Source organism: Centroberyx gerrardi, chromosome 5 (genome assembly GCF_048128805.1).
Source record: "Centroberyx gerrardi isolate f3 chromosome 5, fCenGer3.hap1.cur.20231027, whole genome shotgun sequence".
In the NCBI taxonomy this organism is placed as follows: Eukaryota; Metazoa; Chordata; class Actinopteri; order Beryciformes; family Berycidae; genus Centroberyx; species Centroberyx gerrardi.
The window spans coordinates 2,483,335-2,499,245 of NC_136001.1; the positions used below are offsets into that span (position 1 = coordinate 2,483,335).

Genomic DNA, 15,911 nt, shown 5'->3' on the forward strand with positions numbered 1-15,911 from the left:
AGAGTTGGCTCTTCAGCTGTCCCCTTTGTTCCTCCACAACCTAGCCTGACCTCCCCACCTATCAAGAGACCATCCAGGAGACCCGTCTTGACCTAACAGAGGAGGAAGAGGAGGATGAGGAGGACCCTGGGTCTGCTTAGCCGACCCCCTGAGCCAACTTTCAGTATGTTTACCAACACATTTTTATTGCACACACAAAACTTTGTAAATATGAAAATTAAATAAATATACAAATGTCATAAAGTATAAACTATAGTATAAAGTAATCTATAAATGAAAATTGCAAATTTGCTTCACACTAGTATGTGATGTACACTCTTGTAATGGAACTGATGATTTCTGTGTTTCTGTTACTCCACAGATCACGTCGATGAGTTGATGGACCTCATCTTTGATCACGTCTTCCAGGACCCTGCACCTTATGTGAGCCAGGTTTTCATGATCCCCGTCCCAGAAGACCCGTGCGCCCAGTCTGACAGGCCAGCCAAGGAGGACGTCATTGCAGCCACGTGTCTCGGTTCAATCAAGAGGCAGTCTGAACCCGATGTAGCTGGCAGCATCAGGGAGCTCACAGCATATGCACAGCACCACACACACTGGTATCACTACTCTGACCCTGCGACCTAGAAAGCCCCAGCACTAGCTGACAAAGGATCTGTAGGCTAGACACTGAGAAGAGGGTACACATGCTGTCAATATATTTCATTTGAATACTTAGTCTCTTCTTTTGTTGTTTTGGTTATCTGGCATGAGGTCAGGTTGTAGTTGGGTGTTTTCCACGAATACATAACAGATAACTAAAAACATCAAATTATAAATCATTTTTGTGATTGATACTGCACTACTTTACTACACTGCAGTAACTGCTACAGTGGAACACTCCCCTGTGTACACTCACAGATGTAGATTTTGTAACATAACAGCACCCCATTATGGTCCTGCAGCAGTGTTATGTTTTTACATGTGCCTTTTTTATGCCTTTTCTATAATAAAATAATTTTATTCTGTATGAACAGTCAAGTGTTGTGGTTACTTTTTGGTTTCACGTTTAATTTACATGGGTGTGTAAAGGGAAAAAAATATATAACCCCACACACACTGTCTACACTTACATGCAAGTGTAGACAGTGTGTGGGATTATATTATTTTTTCAGTAACTTTTGTCCGATGCCCCTGTCACTAAAAGACTTTTAGGTGTGCTACAGTTGTTTCTCTACATGGATGTGTAATAAAGTAGAACAACACAGATATTTTACTCAAATTTATTGTCATGTACAGTATTATCCAAAGTCACATGTTGGCCATATTATTTGGCAAATCAATTCATGCACAGAATGCATAAAAGAAACTTATTGTTCTATACCTCTGCTTTATAAATGTTCATTGCATTCTGTAGTGAGAACACATTCAAACATACAGGCTCCAGACCAGGATGATCAACATGCATGTAGGTGGATCCTGAAGCCGATTCATTCTTCTGGTAACCTAAGGAATGAGAAAGGGTAACTTATTGAATTTTGCTAGCTTCATAAGAACATTACACTGACAATGACGTTTATATTATATGTTTATCATTTAGCACAGACAATGCAGAGTAAATGTGAGTACTGTACAAACTAATGTAACATACGACATAAACAATAAAGGTGTCAACTCTAAAAGAGGTAAGATGTTATGTACAGGGGGAATGACCAGCAGGCCTCCATGAGATGCAATGTTTGAATATTTCAGCTACAGTTCTAAAACTGTTGAGCTAGCGTTATAGATGAATAACACTGGCATAAATTACGACAGTCATATGTCCAAATGGTAGATAGCGTGGGACATAACCATATGTTTACGTAATAACTACATAATGTCTGGTGTGGATTTTTTTTCTATCGCTAGCCAGTACAACGGCAATTGTAAGACACTTCATGGAATAACATTACAGCAGCTATCCAAGTAGCCAGCTAAAAGCTACCGACACCTACTGTGTTGACTAGACAGCCTCAAACCACTGGCACCGGTGAACGTCAGGCTAAAAATGAATCAAACAAACCATACGGTACAGTTACCGTGCGAGACACTCCGGCAGGTACCGTTAGATATCCTTTTTATGGGATATAAATTTGTCCGCTATGGCTATCCAGAAAGACAACATAGCCAACGCAACCACATACACACGCACGGTAAGAAAGTACGAAAACAGTGAAATTTCAACCTACCGTTCAGAGACATCCTGCTGTAACCGTGTCTGTAAAACTTCGGCAGTTGCCTCCTCTTGTTCAGTTGACAGATTCCTTCTCAAACATGTACGGTTTTACATGTTGTGTCACGGAGTTTTCTTCTACAAGGAGCTGCCATGCTGGTTTTGGGTTTTTTCCATGTCTGCACCCTCCCCCCTCACCTAGCCGATCAGGCGGCCAATCAGAGCAGCGCCTCATTATCATAGCAGCCCCGCCCACTCAGAACAGCGCATAGTTAATGAGGGGAGAAACTGAGAGGATGGAGAGGCTCCACAGAGCCTGGATTTGTGTGTTTTTTTGCAACAGAATTCGTAACCTTGTTTTAAAGACCACTGAGAAATGTTTTAAACAGCTAAAAAGAGCATAATATGGGACCTTTAAATTAACTGTTCGATTGAGAGCGTTTCTAAAACGTGCCTCTAGCCTGACATTGCCGTTTTTAATAAGTGAGATATGCTGTCCACAACCTTCATCAGGAGCCATATTAAAACAAAACAGGCTATAACCACGGCAAAATTCATCCCGAGTTATTGATAAAGGTTCGTTTTTAAGATACTTTCCAGTTGCCGAAACTAGTTGGTGATATTCTCTTATGGCGCTATTTTTTGCAAAATTGGGTTGAAACGGTTTCGTGGGATATGACTGCCCGTCAGCGTATATACATAAAAACTCTATATCATAATGATTAAATGCAAATGGGTTACGGGCATAACTTCCGTGTAAAAGCCTCATTATCAACAAACCCTATAACAATAAATTTGGGTATCTGCCCTAGAAACAGGTTTTCTTGATTACATACTCTTGTTCCTGCAGGTATGCTAAAGTTTTTGAGGCAGACTCTGTCAATGGGGTATTTTACAGTACCGTGCATTAACGCTTTGGCATGTGCTAGTTTAATAGCAGGGGATACTGATACCTTTTTTACAAACAGACCCACCGAAAGGATGTTGACGCGAAAGTCATCAACTGTATTGCGTAGTAAACAACACTCATTTTTAGATCTTATAAATTTGAGCTTCAAATCAACTCCGTTTATCAACAACTTGTCTTGAAAAAACAGATCGGAATGTATGGGGGCAATCAATTCCAGGATAAGTGTTTGACGACTGTGTTATAAGTCTATCTCCCAGAGAAATATCCACTTGTGAAAATAATGTACATCTTGGGTAGTTGATGAATCCCACTTCGTCCGTCTGTGCCAAATTTCCTCCATTAGCCTTGGTTATTTTTACACGCAGATAGAGATATGTGTTGTTTAAATCTAGATAATTCTCGTTGCTTGCAGAAACAAAGAATTCCAAAGGAGCCGTATCAGATATTGCTGCTAGAGGAGGAATTTCAACGTAAACATTTGTGTGAGCGGCACCAGGAACAGATCCAATTCGGATTTAATACATTCTCCAGACATGTTGTGTAGCAAAGCCATTTTTTGTTTTGTTTTGTTTTTGTTAAAATAAGTTCTTTACACCGCTCCTATAACGTTTAGACGAGTCAGCTCTCCTTGCCTGTATAGCTTTTCTTGACCTAGGATTCTTCTTCTTATTTGGGATTCTGCGCCGCTTTCTCGGTTGGGCACTCCCCCTTTTGCCAGGAGGCCGTTTCATAGGTCTGCGTGCCATGGTCATCATTCCTGACCCCTCTTGCGTCTTGTTGGCGCGGGTCATGACGTTAGTGACGACGTCAGAAACTATGTTTTTAGCGGCTGATTTGAGATGAGGGGCGGCTATATGGAGACCCCTTTTTAAAAGCGGAAATGCCATTCTAAACAATCCTCGGAAAATACCCCCTAGTCCGGCTCCGTATTGTGAACTAACTCCGCTGTAGCCCGGTAAATCTCCGCCCGCTTGTGCCGTATAGTACGAAACGTATTTAGCCGTATTATGAACATATGGCTGATACATGATCACGAGTTTAAAAAGAAGTCTTTGCAGGTCTAAAGTGTAACTTGATTATAACTTTCCCGTAAGTAAAGGGTATATTTTGATTCTGATCTGACTTGAGAGATATCTCTATGTCGTCGATGTGTGCCTTAGAGAGGGGTATGTAATGCGGCTTGTCATATGTCCTTGTGATCATTTGATTGTTTGGTCCGGCAATATGTACAATTCTCAAAAGAGGCACATAACAGTCCCCTACTGATTGATGCTCTATAATGTCGGTATAAACAAACATGTTGTACAACCCCGCGTTGATGTCGGCAGGATGTGGTGCCAAAAATCGCAGCGGCGAAACATCCTCGTAATCTATTTCCTTTTGCGAAGGGGTTTTAAACGTTACGCCGGGTGCAAATCCTAACATTTGTGCAAGTTTTCCATGAAATGTTATGTCTATATCAGATTCCAAAATAGACACTCTGTTTTTGATGATGTTGTACTGGAGAATAATGTATCCCATGTCATGCTGAGATAATGCTCTATTTATCTCGGTTATTAGCTGATGCATAGTTGTATAATATCCCACCGTTACACTTAGACAGGCATTCTTGCCAGACATTTTATCTGAAACAACAAATTCATCATCTTTTGCCGAAAAGGGTGTCCAAGTCTTTGGATATTGTATTTCAATCAATCCTACTTCATATGAGCCTTTTAAGTGTCGAGCTTTGGCTAGTTTTGTTCTAAAATTAGCTATTGTATTGTTGGGGTAAAAAGTTGAGGAAGAATTGCTAGGTAATGTTACAAAAAATCCTTCTCCATCCATCCTTATACTGTTTATCCTTATGCTACTTTTTTGTTCAATGATACACATCTAGTTAGACACTGACTTATATATCTCATATGTACTCTTATTTCAAGTTTATAACTTGATTTTCAGGAATCCAAGAATTAAATTTGTCAGGCCACCCGATCCATTTCACCAAAACCATAGTTTTACGACCCTCCTTTTTTCTAGACAGAATTTTTTCTATTTTGAACGTGTTGTTTTTATCTACAATAATTTTTTGCAGCTCCTGCTCGTAGAAACAACCTTGTAATATTTCACCGTCATAATCTTTTAATCTGTAGACGGGTGGTTGATGCGGTACACATTCTGCTACGGTAAAATATTCATCCGTGTAATTTTGTTCATAACCTTTCTTAAAAGAACCTCTCAATTTTGAAATCCGTACCGTATCCCCATTTCTAAATCTAAATTTAAGTAAACCAGCCTCTTTTTTTTTGGTTTTTTTGTACAAGTTATTAAAAGCAATGTCTTCATTGTCTTTAGTCACATTAACCGGTTTCATTTTAATACTTCGGTGATAACTTGTGTTATAGGCATGGGTTAGATCTTGTAAAACATCTACATAACGCTTAGAGTTGTTGGCTGTTAAATATCTCCACATTTTAGATTTGAGAGTTCTGTTGAAGCGTTCAACAACACATGCCTTTGTCTCGTTTGATGTGGCAAAGTGTATAATCAGATTTTTTTTCATTAGTTCTTGAAATTCCTTATTAAAAAACTCTGTGCCTTTGTCTGTTTGTAATTTTTTAGGTACCCTTCCTTCTTTTAAGATGTCTTTAAACGCAGCGGTCACCTGAACACCGCTTTTATTTTTTAAACAACGAACCCATGCATACTTTGAAAACACATCTATACATGTTATCAGATAACGCACCCCATCATTTTCTTTAGCATAAATGCTCATATCATCTAGGTCTGCCTGAAACTGCCAATCTATGCCGTTTACTAATACCCTATTTCTTTTAAAATGTATAGGAGCGCTTTTGTGAAGAGTGTATGCAGAAGCCAATTTTCTAGTTCTGAGTCTAGATATTGTCTGCCGGTACTGTCAAACACAGCCTTTTTAAGTCTTTGTCTACCACCATACCCCCCTGAGCTCTCTGCAGCATAGTATATCTTTTTCATGACCTCTGCCATGGTGTTGTATATAATGAATGAACACTTGTTGTCAAGTTTAACAGTCTTTATTGTTAAAACATGTTTACATCACAAATATCGTCGTTATTATCATTATTACAAAAAACGGTAAAACATCAAAATCAATGATTAGCTAGTTTAAGAAAATTCACACATGCCCCTCGGTTTTTTTTAACTAACAACTGCTAGATTTTTCATCACGTTATAAACATCTACATTTTCTTTTCTGTTTATCTTAAAAACACACAGATCAATACCAAAAGTACAAAAACAAGCAACATGTCCAATTCTAATACGATCATCGCTTAAAGGAAAACAATTTACAATTGTTGTGAGAGTAGTTTTTATATCTGAATATTTGTTTGCCCCTAGGAGTATCATGCTGGACCAATCTATACCAGGTAAATCCTTTGCTACAACTCTAACACACATCATTTGCTTTTTAAACCCCTGGTATTGTTGAGATCTGTAAGCATTGACGTTATTGTCAACATCATGTAGCTCATTATCAACAGTTTCACACATCAACATTGTAAGTTTATACGACACACTCTGGTTTGTAGCATAATCCGCCAGAGAGCTATCTGTATTCCCCATTTTTGTCAAACGGTTTCACTTTTCCTCCATATCTTGAAAGACTGTTTGACTATATCGTTAAGTCTTTTGGTACCACTCTGTTCTTTTATCTGCCTCAGTTTTGGAATGATGTAGCGACTCCCCTTTAGCTCGTACACAACGGCCGCTGCAACGTCTTGAATTTTTGACAAAGATGATGGCACAATCCCGAGACAGTCCAGAACATACGCTTGAGCTCTTGTGTAATTTTCATTAAAAAGCTCTTTTGTAATTTCTTGAAAACATTCGTCAAAATAATATGGAGGTAATTCGTCAATACATGAGTGATATGGCCTTGAGAGAATGGCAATAAGTCCATAGTATGGACTTTGACAGATTGCACAAGCACTTCTCACTTTTAGAGTAATAATTTTGTACAAAAAATGTCCAATAGTTACCTTTACAACATTCCACATAGAAGGTGTGATGGTTGTGTCTTCCGCGACATCATCATCATCATCATCATCATCCGAAGAGTTTGTATGTTCTTCCAAAGAAGTATTCTGTATGTCTACTTTTTCCTGGGGCAGAAATGTCAGATTTCTCTTCCCCAACTCCTCGCCGAATCAGTCTATCCAATTGTCATTGTTGTCATCACCCTGGGAGCTTGTAAAATAAGCAGGCTTGTCATGAGTGGCAAACTCCTGCACACCTGCGCAAACATATATACAGATTTTTTAGAAACCTTTTAGTCCGATATAAACAAATCTCCCAAACATTCCAGCAGATTCAAAATCCCCTCCCATTCTACATCAGTAAGGGAGAAACTTTTTTCTCCAGCGGGTCTTGGAAAAGTCTTTTTTTGAGTCCTTCGTAGGATTTGTAGGTCTCATACCACTTGAACAAAACATTGATGTGAGAGAAAACATCTTGTGTTCTCTCCCAATCACTCCAGCGGATTAGAAATCCTGTAGTAAACCATGACCCCCATTCTTCAGCAGTGAGGGGGTATAACTTGGCCTCCTCAGGGGTGCCACGCCGTGCATTGTGGATAACAGAGTTATCCAGACATTTTCTGAAAAATACGTAGGATTCAGGGTCCTTGATGGCTATATCCGTTTCCACCCGGTAGGTTTCACCTTCCACTGACCCATCCCATTGGGCCTCATACAGTCCTTGAGTATTATTTAGACCCGGGCATATTTTATCTCTAACCACACTCCAGTCTTTTTCAAAAAAATGAATGTGTGGTGTAACTTCTTTCAAAAACATCTCATCAGCCTCTCTTGTATAAAGACATACTTGTCCTTTCTCAAACAGATACCCAGAGACACGTCCGTCATCCATATTCCACTCATATAGCGGAGCCCATGCTTTCTGGTCTAGAAAACATGGCAGGGTTTTAGGAACACTCCTTTTCTTTTTGGGAGCCATAATTAACGCAGCATCAACCATGTTCACTCTACGAAGCGGTGTTGAAGCGTTAGAGGTCGTACCTGTGTTTTCCATCGTGATGTCCCGTAGCCGGAAAATACGATAGGGGTACAGATGAGTACGTAACGACGGAAGGCGCTGGAATTAAAAGAGAGCGGTGAGTCCTACAGTTGGTCGGCGTTGATTCTGTGTTGTCTGGGCATCGAAGAAGCACTCACACTTTATATAGTTAGAAGCATTTAGGCCACTCCTAGAACACCCCCAAAATTTAAATAAAGACCTACAAAACATGGCGAGACACAACCCCAAACGTTCAATAAAAACCGTGTTGAGACACATCCCCCAAACGGGATTTATGATGACAGGATAGCTGTCAATATGCGACTTTCTTTTATCTTTAATTATCTACCTTGGAGAAATGAATTGAGAGGAGATGATGTAAGGTTGTGAACCCCCCACCTCTAAGCTTCCTACACAGACAATGTCGGTGCGGGTCACCGTTTTCGTTTTTTCTGTTATTGTCAGAGGGGTGTGACCTGGTTTGTTGTAGACCACCAGGAACCTAGTTCTGGTCAATATTGTATCTTCTTTTATTTTCAGACTGATCAGGTCTGTCAATACAACCCCACAACTTCTAGATGTCAATACACTATCGCTACTGTCAGTTTTTTCTATTATATTATATTTGTTTCTCCAATTCACGTAACCAGACATGCCCCCCTTTTAGGCGATTCAACTAGCGGTCCCTGACCTGTCCTAGCAACCCGTCAGCATTTATAGAATCCCGACTGACACCCCCCCCTCCAACATGGACCAAACGGGCAGTCTGACAGACACCAATGCATACATAGGATACACAAAAACAAGTCTCGAACAACTCGAAACAAGTCATTATAACAAACACATCCGATGACAAACGGACAGAGTCGGTGGCAAATGTTAAATTGTAAATTATAAAAGTTACACTTTCACTGACACACAGACACCTAAACTTCCTCCCATCCTTTGTCTCACACCACTTTCACTGACACACAGACACACTCACCCCACACCCACGTGCCCAAAAGTCTCCATGTGGCCGTTGCCGGCACACAGAACAGCACACACAGAAACACACACACACGCACACACACACAACTCCCCCCCCTTCCCTCCGCCCCTCCGCAGACACACACAAACCAACAGCGCACACAGTAACGCACACACCACACGCACACAACTCCCCCCCTTCCCTCCGCAGACACACACAAACCAACAGTGCACGCAGTAACGCACACACCACACGCACACAACTCCCCCCTTCCCTCCGCCCCTCCGCAGACACACACAAACCAACAGTGCACGCAGTAACGCACACGCCACACGCACACAACTTCCCCCTTCCCTCCACCCCTCCGCAGACACACACAAACCAACAGCGCACACAGTAACGCACACACCACATGCACGCGCACACTGCCTTGCACGCGTGCGTGGAAACAAAGCCGGCCTTGATATTCTTCTTGCATGGACTTTCCAGATGTGGAGGTTATTGCGGATGTAACAGTGGTAGGCTTGAGATGACCAGCGTCCGAGGATTTGTATGGTATGATCTGATACTCCTTGACTGGAGGCTGTGGAAGCGGCACCGATGTGGAAAGAATGGCCGGAGTAGTGCCTATATATAGGCAGATTTGATCAGTACTTGCCGGAAATGGTGGTGGAACCAGAAGCGTGAGGCAATTTTCCCCATCTCGGTTATGAAGGGAGGATCTTGTGGGGAAGCATTGGCGGTCAATCTTGAGTTAATGTAGTTGACGAGAGGCTCCAAAGGGCTCAAGTACGAATTGAGGCGGAATATGAAGATGGGATGTGCGAGTCCGAGCTGGTCGGTCTTGCTGAACCTGAGGTTGAAGATGAGGGAGTCAGGGGAGTGGAATGAGATGTCGCATCGTCGATCGGAGGAGGTAGTGGACGTGAACTCGGAGCATCTCAGGAAGCCAAAGAAAGCCAGTAGGAACTGGGGCTGGAGCTGGACCGTCCTTTGTTTATGATATCGACGACGGCAGTGTTGTTGAGGATGATCTTCCTGGACCACTCATGGCCCCACAGGCAAGCTGCTACGACAATGGGATACAACTCATGAAGAGCAGAGGAGGGCGAGAGGGATTGGCGGTCCAAGGAAGAAAATTCGGGTGGCCATTCGGAGGAGAACCATCTGCCTCCATAGAATTCGCCAAATCCGATGGAAGGGGTGGTGTTGGTGTAGAGCTGGATGTCCTCTGGCTGGGTAATGAAGTCATCATAGAAAAAAGATATGCCGTTCCAAGATGAGAGGAAGTGTCACCACAATCGTAGCTCCATTTTACATGATTCATCCAAGACGATGCGATTGTGTAGGGAAGGAGCAGCGACTGCCATCGTCAGCATGTGGGACAAAAAGGATCTGACTTGTGGGATGATCCATATAGCATAGTTGAGGTGTCCGAGCAGTGCGAGAAACTGACGTTTAGTCCAGACCTGTGTCCTAGACCTGTGCGCTAGGAGATGGTTATCGATGAACAGTGTAATCCTTTGGATTTTCTCCACTGGCAGAGAAGCTACGAAGGAGAGTGAATCCAACGTGATGCCGAGGAACTCGAGAGAAGTGAAGGGTCCCTCAGTTTTATCTGAAGCGAGGGGAACGCCAAGTTCTGAGAACACTGATTTCAGTGTAGAGAGGCCGAAGGATGGAGGAGATGATGGTGAGGTGATGACGAGAAAATCGTCGAGAAGGTGGATGATGGGGGGGTTTGCGGTTGTTAATGAGTATCCAGCAGAGAGCTTCGGAGAGGGAATTGAATATGTTTAGGCTACTCTTACAACCGAAAGTAAGGCGGACAGCAAAGTAGTAAACGCCTTTCCAGCAGAACCCAAAAAAGCGCCAGAAATCCAGATGGATGGGAAGAACTTTAAAGGCACTGGTGATGTCTGCTTTTGCAAGCCAAGCACCTTGGCTGGCGAGACTTGGCATGGTTGATGGTCGCATACTGCATTGAAAAGTCTGGACTTGGAATAAGGCTGTTGGTGCTTGGAATAGAGGAACCATGGGGGGAAGACAGATCAATGATTAGACGCTTCTTACCAGAGTATTTTCTGGTGGCGATGCTGATGGGGCTGATACGGTAGGCAGGAAAAGGAGTTGTGTTAAATGGTCCAATCATGAAGCCCTCCTTCACTTCTTTTGCCAGGAGTTTGTCGACAGTGTCTGGATCAGCTAGGGCTGACTGGAGATTTCGGCATGTGGATGAAGTATCGGGAGTGACTTCGATACCAGGGTGGAAGCCATTAGAAAAGCCTTGAATGAGAAACTGGACAAACAGTGGGTCTGGGTGGTTCTTAACCCTCCACACCCCATAGCGCCCGTTCTATATTTCACTATAGCGCCCAAGAGCGCCCCTCATTTTTAAATCGTTTAAAATGTACCACAAACAGAAAATAAAGTGATCAGCTTTGTTTTATATATACTTCATATTGTCATCAATGAACCGGAACCAGAAAATGTATCTGGTGACACTGACACCTTTGATTTTCCCTGGGTTTAATTGTCCTCGGTAGATCTAAAAATGGCTTTGCGTCACCGCTTTTAAAACCCTATGGAAGCTGTACAATTGTGCTGTGAGACAGAACCTGACCGATGTGTATAGTGGAAAGTTACAAAGACATTGTGAGTTGAAGTATTTTGATCGAAATCACTTGTTCTTGTTCGATAAAACAAGACACAAGATCACCATCACTAAATACCGGGACCTACCTGGCTCTCACCGCCGGAGACGGACGCTGGTTTCCGGGAGGCAGCGTGCCGAAGAGTCGGTAGGGAGGACTGACTGGCAAGGGCATAATTTATGGGGGGGTCGCGACCCCTCCAATATCACAAACAGGCCAATAAACCCCCCCAATAATATAGCATAACGAGTATAAATTAACTCCATATAATAAAGACAAAGATAAACCGATAAAATATTTTTTTTCTCCGCGTTTGGTTTGGTTGTGCCCATGTTGCGCCTCTGTCTCCTTTCTCATTCATTTTCAATGGGAGGTGCGTGGGGAGACACGGAGGAGTGGGCGCAATGGCAGGCGGAGCAGGACGCGGGCTCACTCGTGAAAAAAACACATTCGTGCCCGCAACATGCCTTAACTTTTTGACACCGCGACGGCCAAGTTTCACCACAAAATTGATTATCAGTGGACACCATGTCACCTGACTAGTGAAATGAGAGTTTGTTCTGCTGTCACTGAGTTTGAAAAATGGAGGAAAAGTTGATTCTTGAGGTCTGTGATTTCCCAAAACTTAATGACTGCTTTCTAAGCAGCTACTGGGACATTAATGAGACCCAAAGTGTCGGTGCAAGAGTGGGTGTATCAGGTATGTGTTATATATGGCTATGTACAATGCAAACGTTAGCTAGCTAGCTGCCAGCATCTTCTAGACTACACAGCTGTGCGTTGCGGCCGTTTCTATGGTTACGACGCGCGGAGCACCAGCTCAGCAGCAATGTGAGTCCGCATGCGGCTGTCGCCTCCCGGCCCAAGGCTGATTGGCAACTGACAGCCTAGATCTGATCAATTTTTTAAAAACATGTTGTTCTCCATTGCATAGTTGCTTGCTTCTGTACTGTTGATAAGGCTAGGCTTCTCATGGAAAACACACTAGCTTCAGCTCTTTATTACACCATGTCATGAAATATATGTGGCCTTTGAACTGCTAAAAGCATTTAGTTCCAGGTGTGTTCAAGATGTGTAAAGATCATCATGGTGATTAAACTAGAAACTTAAACTAGTGGGGAAAATGCTCTAGAATCAAGCATTAATCTGTTAATTGGTACAAAAAATCTCCCTGATTGGATGAGTGTTTTCCAATATTTTCTTTGCTGTTATTGTTGTTGCCACTCAATGGTGATTAGAGATTGGAGCTAAACATGTGCCCTCTAGAGAGCAAGATATAGGCAGTGAGGCAGTATTATACACAACAGTATCACATGAGTAGCCTATATGTACGGTGGCCCTGAGGGTCAAAACACCACAACATTTCACAAAACACAACAACATTTCACAAAACAAATGAACATTTCACAAAACACAACATTTCAAAAAACAAAGTAACATTTCACAAAATAAATTAACATTTCACAAAACACAACAACATTTCACAAAACACATTTCACAAAACAAATTAACATTTCACAAAACACAACATTTCACAAAACACATTTCACAAAACACAACATTTCACAAAACACATTTCACAAAACACAACAACATTTCACAAAACAAATTAACATTTCACAAAACACAACGGCAAAAGAGAAAACATTTCAACATTTCACAGAAAACAGAAAAGGTAGGTCCTTTCTTTGTTGTTACTAATTGGATGTATTCGTTGTCACTCAAGGTAACAGGAAGTGGGACCAGAGCAATGGCTCTGAGAGATGCGTTCCGCTGGTTCAAATTAACAGAAAATAACGCTTCCGGCATTTAGCCTTCAAAATAAACATGTATAAATACTGTTTTAAACCAATTACTTTGTATTTAATTATCAAATTCAATAAGTGAACACCCATATTAATGTTTGATGTCAAAATAATAATGAAAAATGCCATATTATATGCCATTGTTAACTATAAATGCTGCATGTATTACACTTTTTGATATTTCTGACTGGACACTGTACAGTTTAGAGTAACTGCACAAGTTCTATATCAAAACACTCCTGCAGATGTGTACTTTCACTACACACCAACATTTAGGCCCAAGCTGTTAAAGAAAAGTCATGACAGGCCCTCAAAGTCAGCCATACTGTAATAATGTGACATTTGTAGAATAAAGTAGACACTGTACAGTTTACCTTTCATTGTAACTGCACAAGTTCTGTCAAAACACTCTAACAGACTTGTACTTTCTCTACACACTATCATTTAGGTCCAAGCTGTTTTAGAAAAGTCATGACAGGCCCTCAAAGTCAGTCATACTGTAAAACTGTGACATTTTCTGACTAAGTTGGACACTGTACAGTTTATCTTTCATTGTAACTGCACAAGTTCTATGTCAAAACACTCCTGTAGACCTGTACTTTCTCTACACACTATCATTTAGGTCCAAGCTGTGTATTTATTATTTATGTATTTATATCTAATTTGTCCCATTTCTTTTTTTCAGTCACACCTGCCATTGAAACCAGTAAAATTAAAAACTGTAAAAAGACTTGAGACTATTGTGTGTGTTTCAAATGTGTGTCTTAGATACTTTTTTCTACAAATGTCACAGTGTTAGAGTATGGCTGACTTTGAGGGCCTGTCATGACTCTTCTTAAACCATTTGGGCCTAAATATTAGTGTGTGTGAAAGTTCAGGTCTGCAGGAGTGTTTTGACATAGAACTTGTGCAGTTACACTAAAAGGTAAACTGTACAGTGTCCAATTTAGTCAAAAATGTCAGAAAGTGTAATATATGCAGCGTTTATAGTTAAAAATGGCACATATTATAGCATTTTTCATTATTATGTTGACATCAAACATTAATATGGGTGTTCACTTATTGAATTTGACGATGAAATACAAAGTAATTGGTTTAAAACAGTATTTATACATGTTTAAAATATTGCGCTTTTATTTTGAAGGCTAAACGCCGGAAGCGTTATTTTCTGTTACAGTTTTTTACGATTGCTTACACACTAAAATGACACATAAAGCACAATTATTGAAACTGACACTCAGAGAGCAAAACCTCAGCCCATATCTGCACAACTATAAGCACATTCTCAGCCTCACACTTTTTGCAAAACACTACACAGTGTTTTGCAAAACACTAAACACACTTCTCTACGTTAGACACAGAAATCTAACATGATGTCACTTTGCCATTTCAAGGCACTGCCTTTCAAAATACTACACCTATAACCAATTGATCAAACACGGCCGTCAGGTGTACAGACACTTAAGTGCTTAATTGTAAACTCACCAATCAGGCGTAAGCACTATAGAAAGGCAACAGGTGAGTGTACCTGTCTTCAACAAAAATGGAAGGCAACGTTGCAGCGCTTTCTTTTTTGTCTCCACAAATGTTTTTGCTGTGTTTATGTACTATAGTCTATTTAGAATATGTTCTGTTCTGATTTTCAGTGCAAAATGCAACCTTTGGAAATGCATGGATGTATCAACTGATTTTACAATGTGGAGAGAAATAAATATTTTCATCAGTGTGCAGTACTGGTCTTGTGTGTTGTGTTTGGTCAATATATTCATGTACTTTAACAATATCTCTGAAAAAATCAAACCCAGACTATATCATTAGAAAAGTAGAAATGTTAAAAGTGTTTTAGATTGAGCACAGTAGTGTGTAACTGGTTCAAACAGAATCAGATCGTATGAACCATGTGTGTGCCAAAAATTGGGTTTTTATAAATTATTGTATAGTTTTGAATGAATGTGTTTCATTTTGCAAAAGATCTGAGGTGTTCTGCTACTTGTGTGTGTGGTTGTGTGAATTGTGTGTAGTGTTTTGACAACATGAGCCCGTGCTTAAGCAATTGTAAAAAACTGTAATTTGAACCAGCGGAACACATCTCTCAGAGCCATTGCTCTGGTCCCACTTCCTGTTACTTTGAGTGACAACGAATACATCCAATCAGTAACAACAAAGAAAGGACCTACCTTTTCCGTTTTCTGTGAAATGCTGAAATGTTTTCTCTTTTGCCGTTGTGTTTTGTGAAATGTTGTTGTGTTTTGTGAAATGTTGTGTTTTGTGAAATGTTGTGTTTTGTGAAATGTTAATTTGTTTTGTGAAATGTTGTTGTGTTTTGTGAAATGCTGTTGTGTTT

The 15,911-nt window shown here is 40.9% G+C and overlaps 1 pseudogene; it reads right to left on the bottom strand.

The window, feature by feature from the left end:
- Positions 1-8,814: 8,814 nt before the first annotated feature.
- LOC139908649 (uncharacterized) overlaps positions 8,815-15,911 on the bottom strand; it is a 38,625-nt pseudogene continuing 31,528 nt past the window's right edge.